The following is a 14,760-nucleotide window of genomic DNA, read 5'->3' as shown; positions in this document are numbered from 1 at the left end:
TAACGATACACTCCACCCACGATGCGATACGATTCGTGATACGATTTTTATGACGGTTTCCTTTTATTATTTCTCTTTAAAAAATTCACCAGAGCTGAGATCTTGAATACATCGTATCGAATCTTGGCTCTGCTTTGCTGGCTGAGGCTGAGTGGCTACATGAACAATGATTGGCCTGTTGTTCAGATAAGGGGCGGGACTAAAGCCGGATGGGGACTCTCTCTCAGACTAGTGCAATTACGACCTTTGCTGGTTGGTTGGTGGCGCCTGCACGGACATGGGGAAGGAGTGCGGTAGGGGGTGTGGCCCTCCGTGCACGGCGCTGTACCGTTGGGTACTGCTCGTCAAGTGTGGGTGATAAGATGTTCGATTGCTGTGCGAGTTTCGGTGGGGGCATGGAGCAGCCTCGTCCTCCCCAATCAGGAGCAGGGACCAGCATTAGTGAGAGGATGATTGACGGGTAGAAACTGGATGTGCTAAAAGTGGGAGAAAAAGGGGTAAAAAAAAAATACTGTATTTGTGCTTATCTTTTATTTATCTAAATAATGAATGCCCTTTTATTTCTTAGGTAGGTACAAACTATGCCAAATAATGCTTATTGTGTAAAAAAACTGAAATGAAATTTCAAAACAAATCCAACATTATATAAATAAATGAATAATACAAATAAAGTATCCTCACATAAATAAATTTGGCTGGAAAGTCCCCTACCTGGCAACTTTGTGAAGTGCCATCAATTAGGTGAGGTGAATAGCATCAGTGCCCTCTGCTGTTTAAAGTGAATATCGATTTGTCTTAAATTAATAACCAATTCGAATTGTGGCACATGTGCACCGATTTTTAACTGTCTTGTGGTGCATTCGTTACATCCCTAATGATTATAAAGCAGCTGCAGCTAATAATGCTTTTTATTTTCACACATGTACAAGCAAAGTTCAAGGGTCATTGCTTGTCACTTTTTAATTATTTTTAATTAGTTAAAATAACTATTTTTAATACAAGATTGCAAATAATGGACAGGGAATGTGTTGTTGTCCAGTAAGCATTTTTGTTTGTTTAAAGATAAAAAAAGGTTCTCTGTGCCAAACATGAAAATTACTATCCTGTCTGCTATTAGCAAATGGTGTATATCAAACATCTGTCATGGTATAGGGCGGCATCAGTGCCCACTGTTTGTGTCCTGCATTTGTATTAAGGGACCATAAACTGCCTTTAAGCTGACTTGTTTTTTTTCTGAGAGGTACATTATTTCAGCAAGACGATGTCAGGCTTAATTCTGCACGCTCTACATTTGTGACTTTGTGGACATAGAGTGCATATGCTTGAATGACCTGCCTGCAGTCCAGATCAGTCCAATTTCATTAAAATGTATAAAATTGTTTAATGAAAAGGAGAGGGTGGCACGGTGACTCAGTGGGTAGCACTGTTGCCTCACAGCAAGAAGGTCCTGGATTCGGTCCCCGGGTAGGGCGGTCCAGGTCCTTTCTGTGTGGAATTTGCATATTCTCCCAGTGTCTACGTGGGTTTCCTTTGGGAGCTCCGGTTTCCTCCCACAGTCCAAAAACATGCAAGTGAGGTGAATTGGAGATACAAAATGGTCCATGACTGTTTGAAATTAAACTTGTGACATAATGTAATTTAATGAATAACTTGCATGTATGTTGACCTTAACTAAGGCAAGGGAGGCCTGTAGTTTCTAGGTGTGTGTCTGGGTTCTTTTGAGACCTCCTGGTGTTTTCTGTGAAATTTTGGTTGGCCGGTTGCTCCTGGAAAGGTTCACCACTGTGATTTTGGATAATGGCTCACACTGTGGTTTGCTGGAGTCCCAGAGCCTTAGCAATGGCTTTGTAACCCTTTCCAGATATATTTTATATAGGCACATTTTAATGTATTTGTTCCACATCTGCATTTGAATCTCTCATGTGCTGCTTGTCAGTCTGCTTCTGATTTTCAGACAGGTTCTATTTAAGTGATGTTTAGATTCAACAGGTCTGGCAGTAATCATGTCTGGGTGTGGCCAGTAAAATTAAACCTAATTGTCAATTGATTTTGGTTAATGGATTTTGGAGAAATTACGTTTTTTACACAGGGCCAGGTAGGGCTTAATAGCATTTTCCACTTTAATGAATGCTATCATTCATCATTTAAAAAAGCATTTTGTAATTACCTGGGAGCATTGCTGTATCTTGTTAAAATGCATTTACATTTGAGACATTTAGCAGACACTTGTATCCAAAGCGAATTAAAATTATGATTGAATACAGTTTGAGCAAGTGAGGGTTAAGGGCCTTGCTCAGGGGCCCAACAGTTGCAAAATGACATTGGTAGGGCTTAAATCAACAACCTTATGATTACTTGTCCACTACTTTAACCACAGAGCTGGGTGGCTCAGTGGGTAGCACTGTCGCCTCACAGCAAGAAGGTCCTGGGTTTGATTTCCAGGTGGAGCAGTCCGGGTCATTTCTGTTTGCATGTTCTCCCTGGACTGTGGGAGGAAATCGAAGCTACCGGAGGAAACCCACGCAGACACAAAGACATGCAGAGGAAGAAATGACAGGAGAGGTTATTACTCGTTACACAAGATTCATTAATTCAAGTTTTTAATATCAAAGTGTGTAAAACATGACATTAAAATCCTAATAAATAACTACAGTTTGAGCAATTAGGGGTTAAGGCCCTTGCTCAGTGGCCCAACAGTGGCACCATGCCGTTTGTGGGCCTCAAACCAACAGCCTTATGATTACTAGTTCAGTACCTTAACCACAGAGCTCCTGATGCCTTAAAACTCCTTACTGACGACTTTACATTAACAATACAGTGATAGCCAGTGATAGCTCAGTGGTTAAGGTACTGGACTAGTAAACAGAAGGTTGCCGGTTCAAGCCCCGCCACCACCAAGTTGCCACTGTTGGGTCCCTGAGCAAGGCCCTCAACCCTCAATTGCTCATTGTGTTCTGCTCACTGTGTAAGTCGCTTTGGATAAAAGCGTCTGCTAAATGCTGAAAATGTAAATGTAAATGTAAATACAGTAGACCCTCGAGTTACGAATCGTTTACTATACGAACATTTTGTGTTATGAGCGATCTTATTCAACTTAACGTACGAACAAATTTCGGATTACAAACCGAAATTCGTGAAACACGTGACGAAGTTGACTCCGAGCGTCTCTCTTTCTATATATACATTTTATATACAGTGCAGTGAGCAAACATTCGGACAGCGGATGGTGTTTTTTTTTTTTTTTTTTTTTTTTTTTTTTTTGGTGTTTTCTTTATATTTTGTAAAATTCTATATTAAAATGTCCCCAAAGAATGTGCAGAGAAAGAGTAGTAATGAGAAAATTAAACAATCTATTACTATTTGTTGTTGTAAAATTACTCCTGCCAGTAGCTGTCACTGTGTATCAGACAGAGGGGACAGGGAGTGAGAGAGAAGAAGGAAATCCGCTGAGTAAAGTATTCTTTCTTTCGTGCAGTTACACCTACAAAATATAATACTACTGAAATAAAGAAGGAGAGTTATTGAGAGTTATTGTTGTTTCTGGTAGATACATTTCATAAAAAAAGAAGGAAATGTATTATGGTGTATAGTAAAGCACATGTACTGTACTGAAATGTGGTGTTTTGTATGTACAGTACTACTGTGTATTAACTAACCCTCAATCGCGGAGCTACCACCATCCTGTATCTGTGCAGATTTGAAAATAAGCTACGCATCAATAATTGAAACACCCTTATGTTAAGCATATGGACTCCACAGGGATCAATTTTTCAACTGGAAAAATAGTGGTGCATAAACCGTCACACCTCACATCCTTCTACATCCCATAATCTACATGTATAAAATGCTTAGGTGACTTTACATGTCAGAAAAGATGAAATACTGATCCAACCAGAAAGGAAAATTTCCAAACATTATTCTGTAAGGTTGCTATAACAACAGCACAGCTGGCATTCTTGTGTGCGCTGAGGAAGAAACAGGTCTTCGGAAGCACTGGTGCAAGTGTCCTTTTCAAAATGAAGTGTTGCAGTAATTGCATTTATTACAATTGCAATGAAGGAAATTGAATTACTTAGTCTGCAATTAGTAATGCCTGGCAGGCTAGAACAGGATCATGTGCCACCTAGTAACATTGATTAACACCACTGCATTTTAAGTTTTGCCTTGATGTAGCTGTAGGTGTTACTCTGATTTTTACTTCAGTTTCTCATAAAGTATGGAGTATAGAGTAGTGTAGATAAACCCATTTCACTTGATCCTTACTGTAAAGCATGGATAAGGGAGCATTAGAGCAATTTTATCATCACATGACTTGGACAGCTTGTAATTATTAAGGGAACCATACATTTAAATTATATGACATAGTAACAGATTATCTGAAGCTCAATAAAAGGAAGGTAGATAATAAACCAATACGATGGCTTAAAATACACAGAAGGTTTAAAAAAAAGAAACTGCTAGTTTTGAAGTCGAAGCCTTAACCCAATTGTGATGCTGTGGCATGTTGTAACCGGCACATACACCGATCAGCCATAACATTAAAACCACCTCCTTGTTTCTATACTCACTGTCCATTTTATCAGCTCCACTTACCATATGGAAGCACTTTGTAGTTCTACAATTACTGACTGTAGTCCATCTGTTTCTCTACATGCTTTGTTAGCCCCCTTTCATGCTACTCTTCAATGGTCAGGATTCTCCCAGGACCACCACAGAGCAGGTATTATTTGGGTGGTGGGTCGTTCTCAGCACTGAAGTGACGCTGTCATGGTGGTGGTTAGTGTGTGTTGTGCTGGTATGAGTGGATCAGACACAGCAGCGCTGGTGGACTTCACTGTCACTGCTGGACTGAGAATAGTCCACCAACCAAAACTAACCAAGTCAGTAACTGCGGAACTACGAAGTGTTTCTGTATGGTAAGTGATAAAATGGACAGGGAGAATAGAAACAAGGAGGTGAATTTAATGTTATGGCTGATCAGTGTAGGTCTTACGGATGTGCGTGGCTGCTGGGAAAAAATAAAATGAATAAATCAATAAATAAATTAATAAATAATTATAAAAAACTATCTGTGAGCAGTGTGACTATTCATGTATTGATATTGCTTGTAGTTGCTTCCTTTACATCGCTTATGTTGAAAAGGTGGCATACAATGACAGTGCCTCAATAGAGTCTCTAAGCTAGGTAGAAAGTGAAGCTGACAGTTGATTTGACTGTGTAATTCAGTTACACAGTGTCATTTAGCTCATGACGGGTGGTGCAGCAGTTGATTGCACTAGAGCCAAGATCTGGGTTTGAATTTCATCTATGCTTTCGACCGAACGGGTGTCGACACACACATAAGCATTGCAATAGATTGGCGTCCTGTCCTGTTTTCCAGGTAAGCTGAACCCGCGGCGACCCTGACCAGGATAAAGCGTTAATGAAAATGAAATGTAGAATTCAATTTATTTAAAAGCTTTTTTTTTAAATATTATTTTAAAAATCATTTTTATTTTACAGATGTTACATAAGGCTGTTGGTATGTGTGGTATTTATTTTAATGCACTGGTGTCCAGTTAGCTTATTATTTTGTCTTTAATTTTCAGAGTATTGGAGAGACCGGGAGATACGATACCCGCAAAAAGTGAGTGGTGTTATATTATTTTAAAGCTTTCTTAAAGCCCTTAGGTATGCAGGAGAAAACAACTGCATGCATTATTAAACAGGTTTTACTAAAATCAAATGTCAGTTTGTTTTAATTATTGAGAATAACAAAACGTGGCATTTTCTGCAAATAATCTGCACTGCAATATTAGCTTAATGAAAATTGGATGCTGTGATGGCGTTTATATTGCATAAGTAAAAATAATGAATGGCTGAATGAATAATCAGAACTAGCACCACGTACCTGTCTGAGTAGCTGAGATCTAGTTTTGTGTGTAGATCTGTTCTTGCAGACAATACACTGGCCACCAGAGACTCAAAGAAAGATTCAGAGTGTGTTAAAGTGCTTTTTATTAGTAAAACATAGATATAAAACAAGCTGGGTTTTTTTAAGTGGTAAAGAGAAAGATGTAAAAAAGATTTTTCTCATTTCCTTCGTAACCTTTGTATTGCTTATTCGGAACACTTTATTTTAAATCATTATACAACGAGCATTGAAGCCTTACATAAAGAGAACGCCAGGAAAAAAACACAACGTGTTTCGTAAAAGGTTGTTATTAAATTATTTATTAATGAAACAATAATTCAACACCCATGTTCAAAAAAAGCCAGGCTTAATGTTAGCCAGCGCTCACTTGAACTTTACCACTGAATTCACAAACAGCTCTTTTCAATCGACGTGTAAACGTGTTTGTTTGCAGCTGGACCAAAGAATACAAGAGTGTTTAGCACGAACCGTTGCATCATCCGTGGGCGTGACATGTAGAGGACAAAGAAAGCAACAATATAAATTATATAATTTAAATTTTAAAACTTTATTTATATATTTTATATGTCCGCTTTTGTGTGCATATACAAATACTGACAAACTATACACCATTTATATGGCTGCTAGTTTCCTTTTTTACTTGTGTATACTAGCTTGTGAACTGATAAATCTTGTGTAATGAGTAACTACCGTTTCTGTCATAAATGTGACCAAAGTGTAAAACATGATGTTAAAATCCTAATCAACAAACAATAAACATGTGTATACTAAACATTTGCAAATTAAATGTTTCACGTACATTAGTCATACGAACGTTTCACATTTGTCTTGCATGAAGTAGCTTTCTAAGTCTTTTTATCATATAGTTGATCGACGCTTGCTTTTTGCATAAAACAAACATCTGTAACAGCACAAATGCTCACATTGACCTGCTCCACAATCATGTTAGTATTATTTGCTTTTGTTGTGCAGCGTCTATCATTGATGCATCCTTGGCTTCCAAAAACTGGTGGAAACGCATTTACATTACATTTGCAGCGTTTAGCAGACGCTTCTTTATCCAAAGTGACTTACTTATGACTGAATATAAGTCGAGCAACTGGGGGTTAAGGGCCTTGCTCAGGGGCCCAACAGAGGCAAATTGGCAGTGGTAGGGCTTGAACCAGCAACCTTATGATACTAGTCCTGTAACTTAACCACTGAGTTAACACTGCCCAGAACACAGGCCAGTTCTTTAAAAAGCACCAAGGTTGTAAGTCTAAACAGAACCAGTTCAAGAACCGGAGTTCCTTTGGTTGAAATGGGCTAACAGTCACCTTAAAGTTTAGTACAGCTGTCGTCATCTATGCAAAATCTAGAGGCCCCTAAAACATGTTGATAAAATATTTGGTTTAAATATTAATGGGTTTTAAACCCACGTGTAAAGCACTAACACTCTACTGTAGAAACCAAAGTAAGACAAATGATCTCTATAATATAATGGGAGTAGTGGTAAATCCACTCGAGTAGCCTTTTTTAGGGCTCAGCAACAACTTAGCTACGACTAAATAAATCTTTTTTATGGCATCATCTGTCACTTCCTAGATAAGATCAGTCTTCATTAATGTGAACACGATTTAGCAAAGTCAGCACGGTGGCTCGGTGGGTAGCACAGTTGCCTTACAGCAAGAAGGTTTGATTCCCAGGTGAATCGGTCCAGGTCCTTTTTGTGTAGAGTTTGCAAGTTCTCCTTGTGTATGTGTGGGTTTCCTCTGGGTGCTCCGGTTTCCTCCCACAGTCCAAAGACATGCAGTCAGGTAAATTAGAGATACTAAAATTACCCTTAGATGTGTGTGTGTGTGTGTGTGAAAGTGTGTTTGTGTGTCTGCCGTGCAATCGACTGGCACCCCTGTCCAGGTTGTTTCTGGTTGCCTTGTGCCTATGATAGGCTCCAGCACCCCCTGCAACCCCGATAAAGATAAGCAGCTTAAAGTGAGCGATTGATTAAGCAAAAATGTACATAAACATTCATAAAATTTATGTCTGGTCAAAAGCAAATACACTGTTTCAGAACAAAAACATTGCAATAGTATGTTGTGATGATGGGATGGGGTGCTTTGTTGCATTAGGACCTGGACAACTTTATTAAAAAATATTTAATAAAAAAAGGTTTCTGAAAGTGTAAGGTCATCTGCCCTTGAACTGAAGATAAGGCATAATGGGTTCATGCAGAAAAAACAATGACTAAAAACACAGAAGTGTGGCTTAATTTTATTGTTTTTAATGAAACAATTTTAATTTTTTTGTGAATTTTAAAGAAATGTTTTTCAGTTATGTTCAAAAGGAGAAGACCCCCAACCTGTAAAATCTGCCAAACACCTATTACAATAAAGCACATCCTAATAGAATGCCACAAAGATACACAAAGGAAAGACAAGTACACATGCTAGAATCCATAAAAGAAATTCTACACAAGACAACACAAGAACAGTTTTAACCTACCTCATAGCCATAAAAATGAAAAAATATATACAATTTATAAAATGGATTTAATGTCTAAAGACAAGATACAATCATGCCACAAATGTGTTAAACATGGCATACAAATCCAACCAAAACAAAAGATCATGTCCCTTCCATATGTAAAATTTGTATTTTATAGGTTCCAGCAATCAGAATTGGATCATGTTCATATTCTTTGCTGCTTTGTGCAGTGTCTGAAGAAAAACACACAGTGAAAAGTCACAATGGAAGCATTTCTAGCTCTAAGGAGGATGTCTAACTTGATTAACAGAATCATTTAAGGAGTGCCCACAGGGAATAGCTCTAATGTTTATCCTAACAATAAGGTTAAACCAACAATTGTCATCCAACCAACATGCACTGAGGGACTTGTTTCCAATATTTAGTCCACAAACGGTTCATTCTTTCCTGTCAATGAGCCTCTGTTAGCTATTATCTTAGAATAGCATAGACGGCCAGGTCAAGCTTAGGCAGTCAATGGCGCAGTCAGTGAGGTGAGGCTGAACACAGACGCAGGGACTTATTGCTGATTAGGACCTAATTACAAACTCTGGCCATCTCCTTATGCTAGGTCTGGAAACTGAGTGCTGAAATACAAAGACAAAGCAAAAGTTAAGGCCACAGACACTTTTGTCAGCAACAAAAAACTGTTCCTTTTTTCTTAAGAAAACATTAAACGGTTATTAAAAAAATCAACATTTTAAATTGCTTAAGATTAGAATTGTGTTTTTCCTGTCATGTTATAAAGCGTGCAGTGCGTTTAACCATTTACCTAAAGATCACAAACAGTTCCACGTCTTTTATTCTAGACCTAAATTACTCAAACCTAAAACAATTTATAACATAGATAACAGTATCTAAAAAAAGTATTATAAAACATAGTTCTGGTCCTAAAATCTGATTGGCTGAGCCGCGTTCGAAGCCGCTGTAACATCCCCGATATACGCACACCTATGACCACCTCACATCATTCCATATTAATACGCCACTGAAAAGAAAAAGTACAAACTTGGTTATTGCGAATGTTATGTTCGCCCTCATGTTGCCTAGCAACACTGTTAACAGGCTACCTGATTTCACAGAAGAATGCTTTTTGTAAGTGTTTTTGTAAGTAAAAACATTTATAAATTGAACATTGTTGTATTTTATTATATTTCATGTTGATCGACATTTTATAAAAGCAATAAGCCACTCGACCGTGCGTTACTGCTATGATTTAATCACGGGGAAAGATGTTCCCATGATAAAATTGCAGTAACACACGGTCTCTCGTGGCTTATTGCTTTAATAAATGTGCCGCTTTGCCTCCAGCAGAGTCGCGCGCTCTAGCGGCTGCGGCAGCGGCAGCATTGAAACCTGACTTGGTGCAGGCCGTCGTCAGTGAATTGCAAACAATTCTGAAGGACCACCACGCTAAATTAAGAACTGAGCTTCACGATATGAAAATTGAATTGTCACGTGATTTTGCAGCATTAAAATCAGAGTTTGCTACAATGAAAGCAGTTATTTCACCTTAAGGCTGTTAGCAGTTGTCAGCAGACATTGTTAATTGAAGTCATCATTTAGTTTTAAAATTTAATCTGTCCAGATGTAGAAAACATGTTTAAAGTTCATCTGGGAACCTCATAAACGTCACCTAATAACCTTATATATTCAATTTACTTTTTTGTAGGTCTTGTGCTCTTTACATGAAGGTTTGCATGTTTAATAATTTATTAATTTATGCATTTTTGGTGTACTTTTAAGGCATTTAACTCTCAGTGGCATCAGTTTGTGCTTCTCTTTTGTTGCCAGTGCTGATTTTGGGGGGGGGAAAAAAGTTTACAAATTTTTCTTGTTTTCCTCTTTCTTTCAATCCAGTATCAGATTACTCAGATATGTCTTTCCACCACTGCTGCAGACTCCTGTTCTGACCAATGATGTTCTGACCCAAATCCCCCTCCCCCACCCAAATACACATATGCAGTTGTGAACCGCTTCTTTTTCTCTGCCAGAGACAAGTTCTCACAAAGAGCAGTATTGCATATTTAGAGTCCTGCACTTCCCTTCATAATTCCCCATATCTGTGCTGGCACCTTCGACCAGCCAGCTGAGGCCGCGATATAGGCAGCAGTAATGAGGAATTTCTTCCCTTCAGGAAATTATTTCAAACTCGGATCTCACCACAGGTGGGTTAGCTCATTAGAGCACAGCCACCCCAAGCATATGATAATTGGTCTCAATGCAACTCTGTTAGTTGTTTAATGTTACTTTTTAAAATTTCACTCATCAAAGTGCTAATTGTCAGAGCACTTTTAAAGCTAATATCTGCTTTTTTTTTTTTTTTCCCTCTCCACTTTTTCCCCCAATTTTCTCCCCTAATCTAGTCTATACTGATTCGACCCTTCACCGCTGACGCCTCTCAGCTGACATACGCCCCCTCTGGCATGTACAGTTAGTACAGACTGCATTTTTCACCTGCATGAGTCGAGTTCATACACCGACGGGCACTGTGTACGGAGGGCCACACCCCCATCAGCATTATTCCTCAGCCCTGTTCAGGCACCATCAGTCAGCCAGCAGGGGCCGCAGTTGCACCAGTTATGAGGACCTATGATCCGACTTTTTTACCCTCTAACCCTAACAGCCAATCGTTGTTCATACAGCCACCCAGCCCAGTCGAAAGGCAGAGCTTAGATTCGATACGATGTATTTGAAACCCCAACTCTGGTGTGCTAGCGTACTTTACCACTGCGCCACCTGAGCAGCCTAATATCTGCTTTTAATGCACAAATAATTTAAATGTGTTGGTAATTATGATTTAGTCACGTCTGTGTTAAATTGTTTCTGTTTAAATTGTATTTGCCAGTTTTTATTTTTTTTGATTTATGTAGCTGTAAAAAGTACAAAACAAACCACATAATTCTTTTTTTTTAATATATTTTTGTTTATGCATTTTCTCCCCTTCTTCTCTCGACTTTTAGCGTATCCAATTACCCAATTGCGTTATGCTTTCTCACTACTGATGGAAATTCCCGCCCTGATTGAGGAGAGTGAGACTGACACACACCCCCTCTGACACGTGTAGTAGCCGACAGCTTCTTTTCACCTGCACGAGGCAAGTGCATATGCAGATCAGCTTTGTGTACAGAGAGCCACACCCTGATCAACGTATTATCCCTCGACTCAACAGCCAATCGTTGTTCATGTAGGCGCCCAGCCTGCCAGATGGCGGGGCTGAGTTTCGAGCCGACGAGTTTGAAAAGTCAGCTTTGGTCTGCTAGTGTGTTTTACCGCTGCGTGGAGTGTCCACACAAAATTCTATTGCACTTTCTACAACATGTTTCAGTGTAATGTAAATTTAATGAGCCATGCCCATGGGCTCAACAGTTTCAATTTAGTAGAGCTTGAATTGGAATTTTTGGTAGTACGTTAGAGGCTAAACAACTGAATGAACACTGAACCTCTGTCCCTTATTTCTTACTGAACATCTACAAACACTTCAGCAGTAAACAATCTGTTAGCAAATGCTATACAAATATATCTGAAATAAAGTGAAAGGTTAAGCTTTGTGATACAGTATGTCATTGGCGACTTTATGTGTCAGTTATTGTGTTTAGAAAAAAAAGCCTATTCAGGTAATGCATTCCAAAACAACTACTCATTCAAAATGGGCCGGCTTGTCTCTTGCTGGGTTTTTCAAAAGAGGTTTCTGTGGTTTTAACCAAGCAGCTAATGGATAAAGCCCCACCTTCTCAGCATGTGCTATATCCAGACAGTATACTTACTATACACTATATAGTGAGTGTGTTTAGACTTTATGTATAACATACAACTTCATTTAGAAACCAGTTGGGACAGTCCTTAATAGGACAAGAGCTAAATATAATAATGCATCAGCGTTATAGTCGTACCATGAACAGAGCCCTTATTCAGGGTATGACATTGCATGAAATTTTGTTTAAGCTTAAAGTAAAATGAGATTTTCTTTAACTGAATTATGCATTCAGCATTTACGGTAAAAAAAAGTCTGCAGGCAATCTTGATAAACCTTAACTTTTAGTGATTTGAATAGTGTACTGTATATAATGACCTGCTTTAACTCTGTCTGCCTCCAGCACTGTGACCAACATATGTAAAAGCACTTGAGTTTGTCAAAAGAGAAAGTTGGTCTCAATCAATTTCCTGTCAGATACAGTATATTAATAAATGCTATTTTTTTTTTACAAACTACCTTATTCTTGCTCATAGTTGCTAGTACAACATTTGCATGTAATGCCTTTAGAATTTTTTTTTTGTTAGTTTGTATTTATTTATTAGAGGAAGAGAAAAAAAAATCATGCACATTTATTTATTAGAGGAAGAGAAAAAACAGTGCACATTTTATTTTTTTTTTTATTTTTTTTTAATGTATTTATTTATTTTTATTCAGTCATCCTTTGAAGGCAGCATATGTGATTTAGCTGTTGACAGGAATAAAATTTTTACCACCTAGACCCAAAATGTTAAATTAGGTAAAAGTTAACAACCTAAATAACTCTAGTTTTAAAAGATATATCAAACACTATGACCAAAAGTATGTGGACACTTGAACACAAGCTTGTTGGACTGCCTATTTTAAAAACCATGAGCATTAATATGTATACATCCTCCCACACCCATAGCTGTACCAGCTTCCACTCATCTGTGAAGGCTTCCCACTACATTCTGGAGTGTGTTTGTAAAAATTTCTGCCAATCATTAAAAATAAATAAATAAGTTTAGGCATTGATGTGCCTAAAATATACTGCGTGTTCAGTAAGCATGCTGTACTAGTGAAGTTCTAAATGCACCAGAAATTGTTAGGTAAAAGTGTGGTAATTACTTGATGATTTTTTTTAATATGTACATGTTTACTCTGTCAGTTACTTGCGTATGGGTCACTGCATAGAGTATGAGCAGATTATTCATTTGTAATCATTTTACAAGCAAACAGGTTTGTTTTAGGAGACTGGAATTTAGACTTTTATATAACAGGATATATCTTTTATTCAGATATATTTATAAACCCTATAAAATGTTATTAGACATTTTAATATTTTAAGTTCTTTTAAGAGTAGGGTTAATGTAAAATATTGAATCAAGATGTAAGAGAAAAGAGAAAGCATGATTATAGCACGACTTATGAGCGATAATGCACTAGTGTAAAGTGATAAAGTACAGTAAATGTAAAGTTCTTATATCTAGCCTCCAGATTTAAAGAATAAAAGAAAGTTAATGTATTTAAGTTATTCAAGTTTTTATATTATCTCAAACATTACTTTAATAGTAGACTTCTGTTTTTAAAAATTATAACACTTGGTGCCAGATTTAATATTGGCCACGTTGGCAGCACAGAAGCTCAGTGGGTAGCACTGTCGCCTCACAGCAAGAAGTTCCTGGGTTTGATCTCCAGGTGGGGTGATCCGGGTCTTTTCTGTGTGGAGTTTGCATGTTCTTCTCAAGTGGGTTTTCTTCCGGGAGCTCTGGTTTTCTTTCAACAGTCCAAAGACATGCAAGTGAGGTGAATTGGAGATAATAAATTGTCCAGGACTGTTTGACAATAAATTTGTGAACTGATGAATCTTGTGTAATGAGTAACTACCTGTTCTGTCATGAATGTAACCAAAAGTATAAAGCATGACGTTCAAATCCTAATAAATAAATATTGGCCACTTTTGGAATGAATATTAATTAATGAGAGTTTAAGTTGGCACACCCAGTGATGGGATAAAAGAAAGGAAGAAAAAGCTTGAAACAAGAATAATAGAGACATGCTTATGTTTTTAGAAAATCACAGTGTGCATAATTCACACAACAATTTAAATCTGTGATATTACATAATTTGGTGTTAATAAACATCTTGTTTTGCTGTATAGTGATGGAATTGGTGCCCTGAAAATGGGTGTGTTAGGTTTTTACTCAGTCACTCAGTCCTGTCCCTTCAGCTAATTGATCTGCATTGCGCTCAGTATTTTAAGTGAATGTCAGACCCAATACAATGTTGTTTAGAATAAACAAGGTGTGTGTGTCTATCAAAGTGGACATTATGCAAAGAAAAAGCTAGAAACAGAAAAAATAATGACACTTATGTCAGTGTGCATAATTTACACAACAATTTAAATCTGCGATATAACATTATTAGGTGTAAATAACGGTCACTTGTTTTGCTGTAAGTTAATGTTTCTGTGGTTTCTTTTAAAAGCTGAGGCAGCCAATATTGAGGTAGTTTAGGTTTCAACACATCGAGCTGTCTGTTAAAACCATCTTTTGAAGATCTAATGTGGAGTCTAATCTAGCGTCCATATTTACAGATTACAGGAAAGTAAATGTATTCAAGATAATGA

The 14,760-nt window shown here is 37.7% G+C and overlaps 1 long non-coding RNA gene across 1 annotated transcript in view; it reads left to right on the top strand.

The window, feature by feature from the left end:
• The window catches only part of LOC134321075 (uncharacterized), a 36,126-nt gene extending 24,238 nt beyond the window's left edge, over nucleotides 1-11,888 (top strand). The window contains exons 2-3 of the long non-coding RNA XR_010013782.1: nucleotides 5,589-5,626; nucleotides 11,380-11,888. This is a non-coding gene — a long non-coding RNA (uncharacterized LOC134321075). The remainder of the gene's footprint in view (nucleotides 1-5,588; nucleotides 5,627-11,379) is intronic.
• Nucleotides 11,889-14,760: the final 2,872 nt, after the last annotated feature.

Source organism: Trichomycterus rosablanca, chromosome 10 (assembly GCF_030014385.1).
Source record: "Trichomycterus rosablanca isolate fTriRos1 chromosome 10, fTriRos1.hap1, whole genome shotgun sequence".
NCBI classification, from domain to species: domain Eukaryota; kingdom Metazoa; phylum Chordata; class Actinopteri; order Siluriformes; family Trichomycteridae; genus Trichomycterus; species Trichomycterus rosablanca.
The sequence above is the reverse complement of the archived record's forward strand: the minus strand, read 5'-3'. Positions and strand labels throughout refer to the sequence as shown.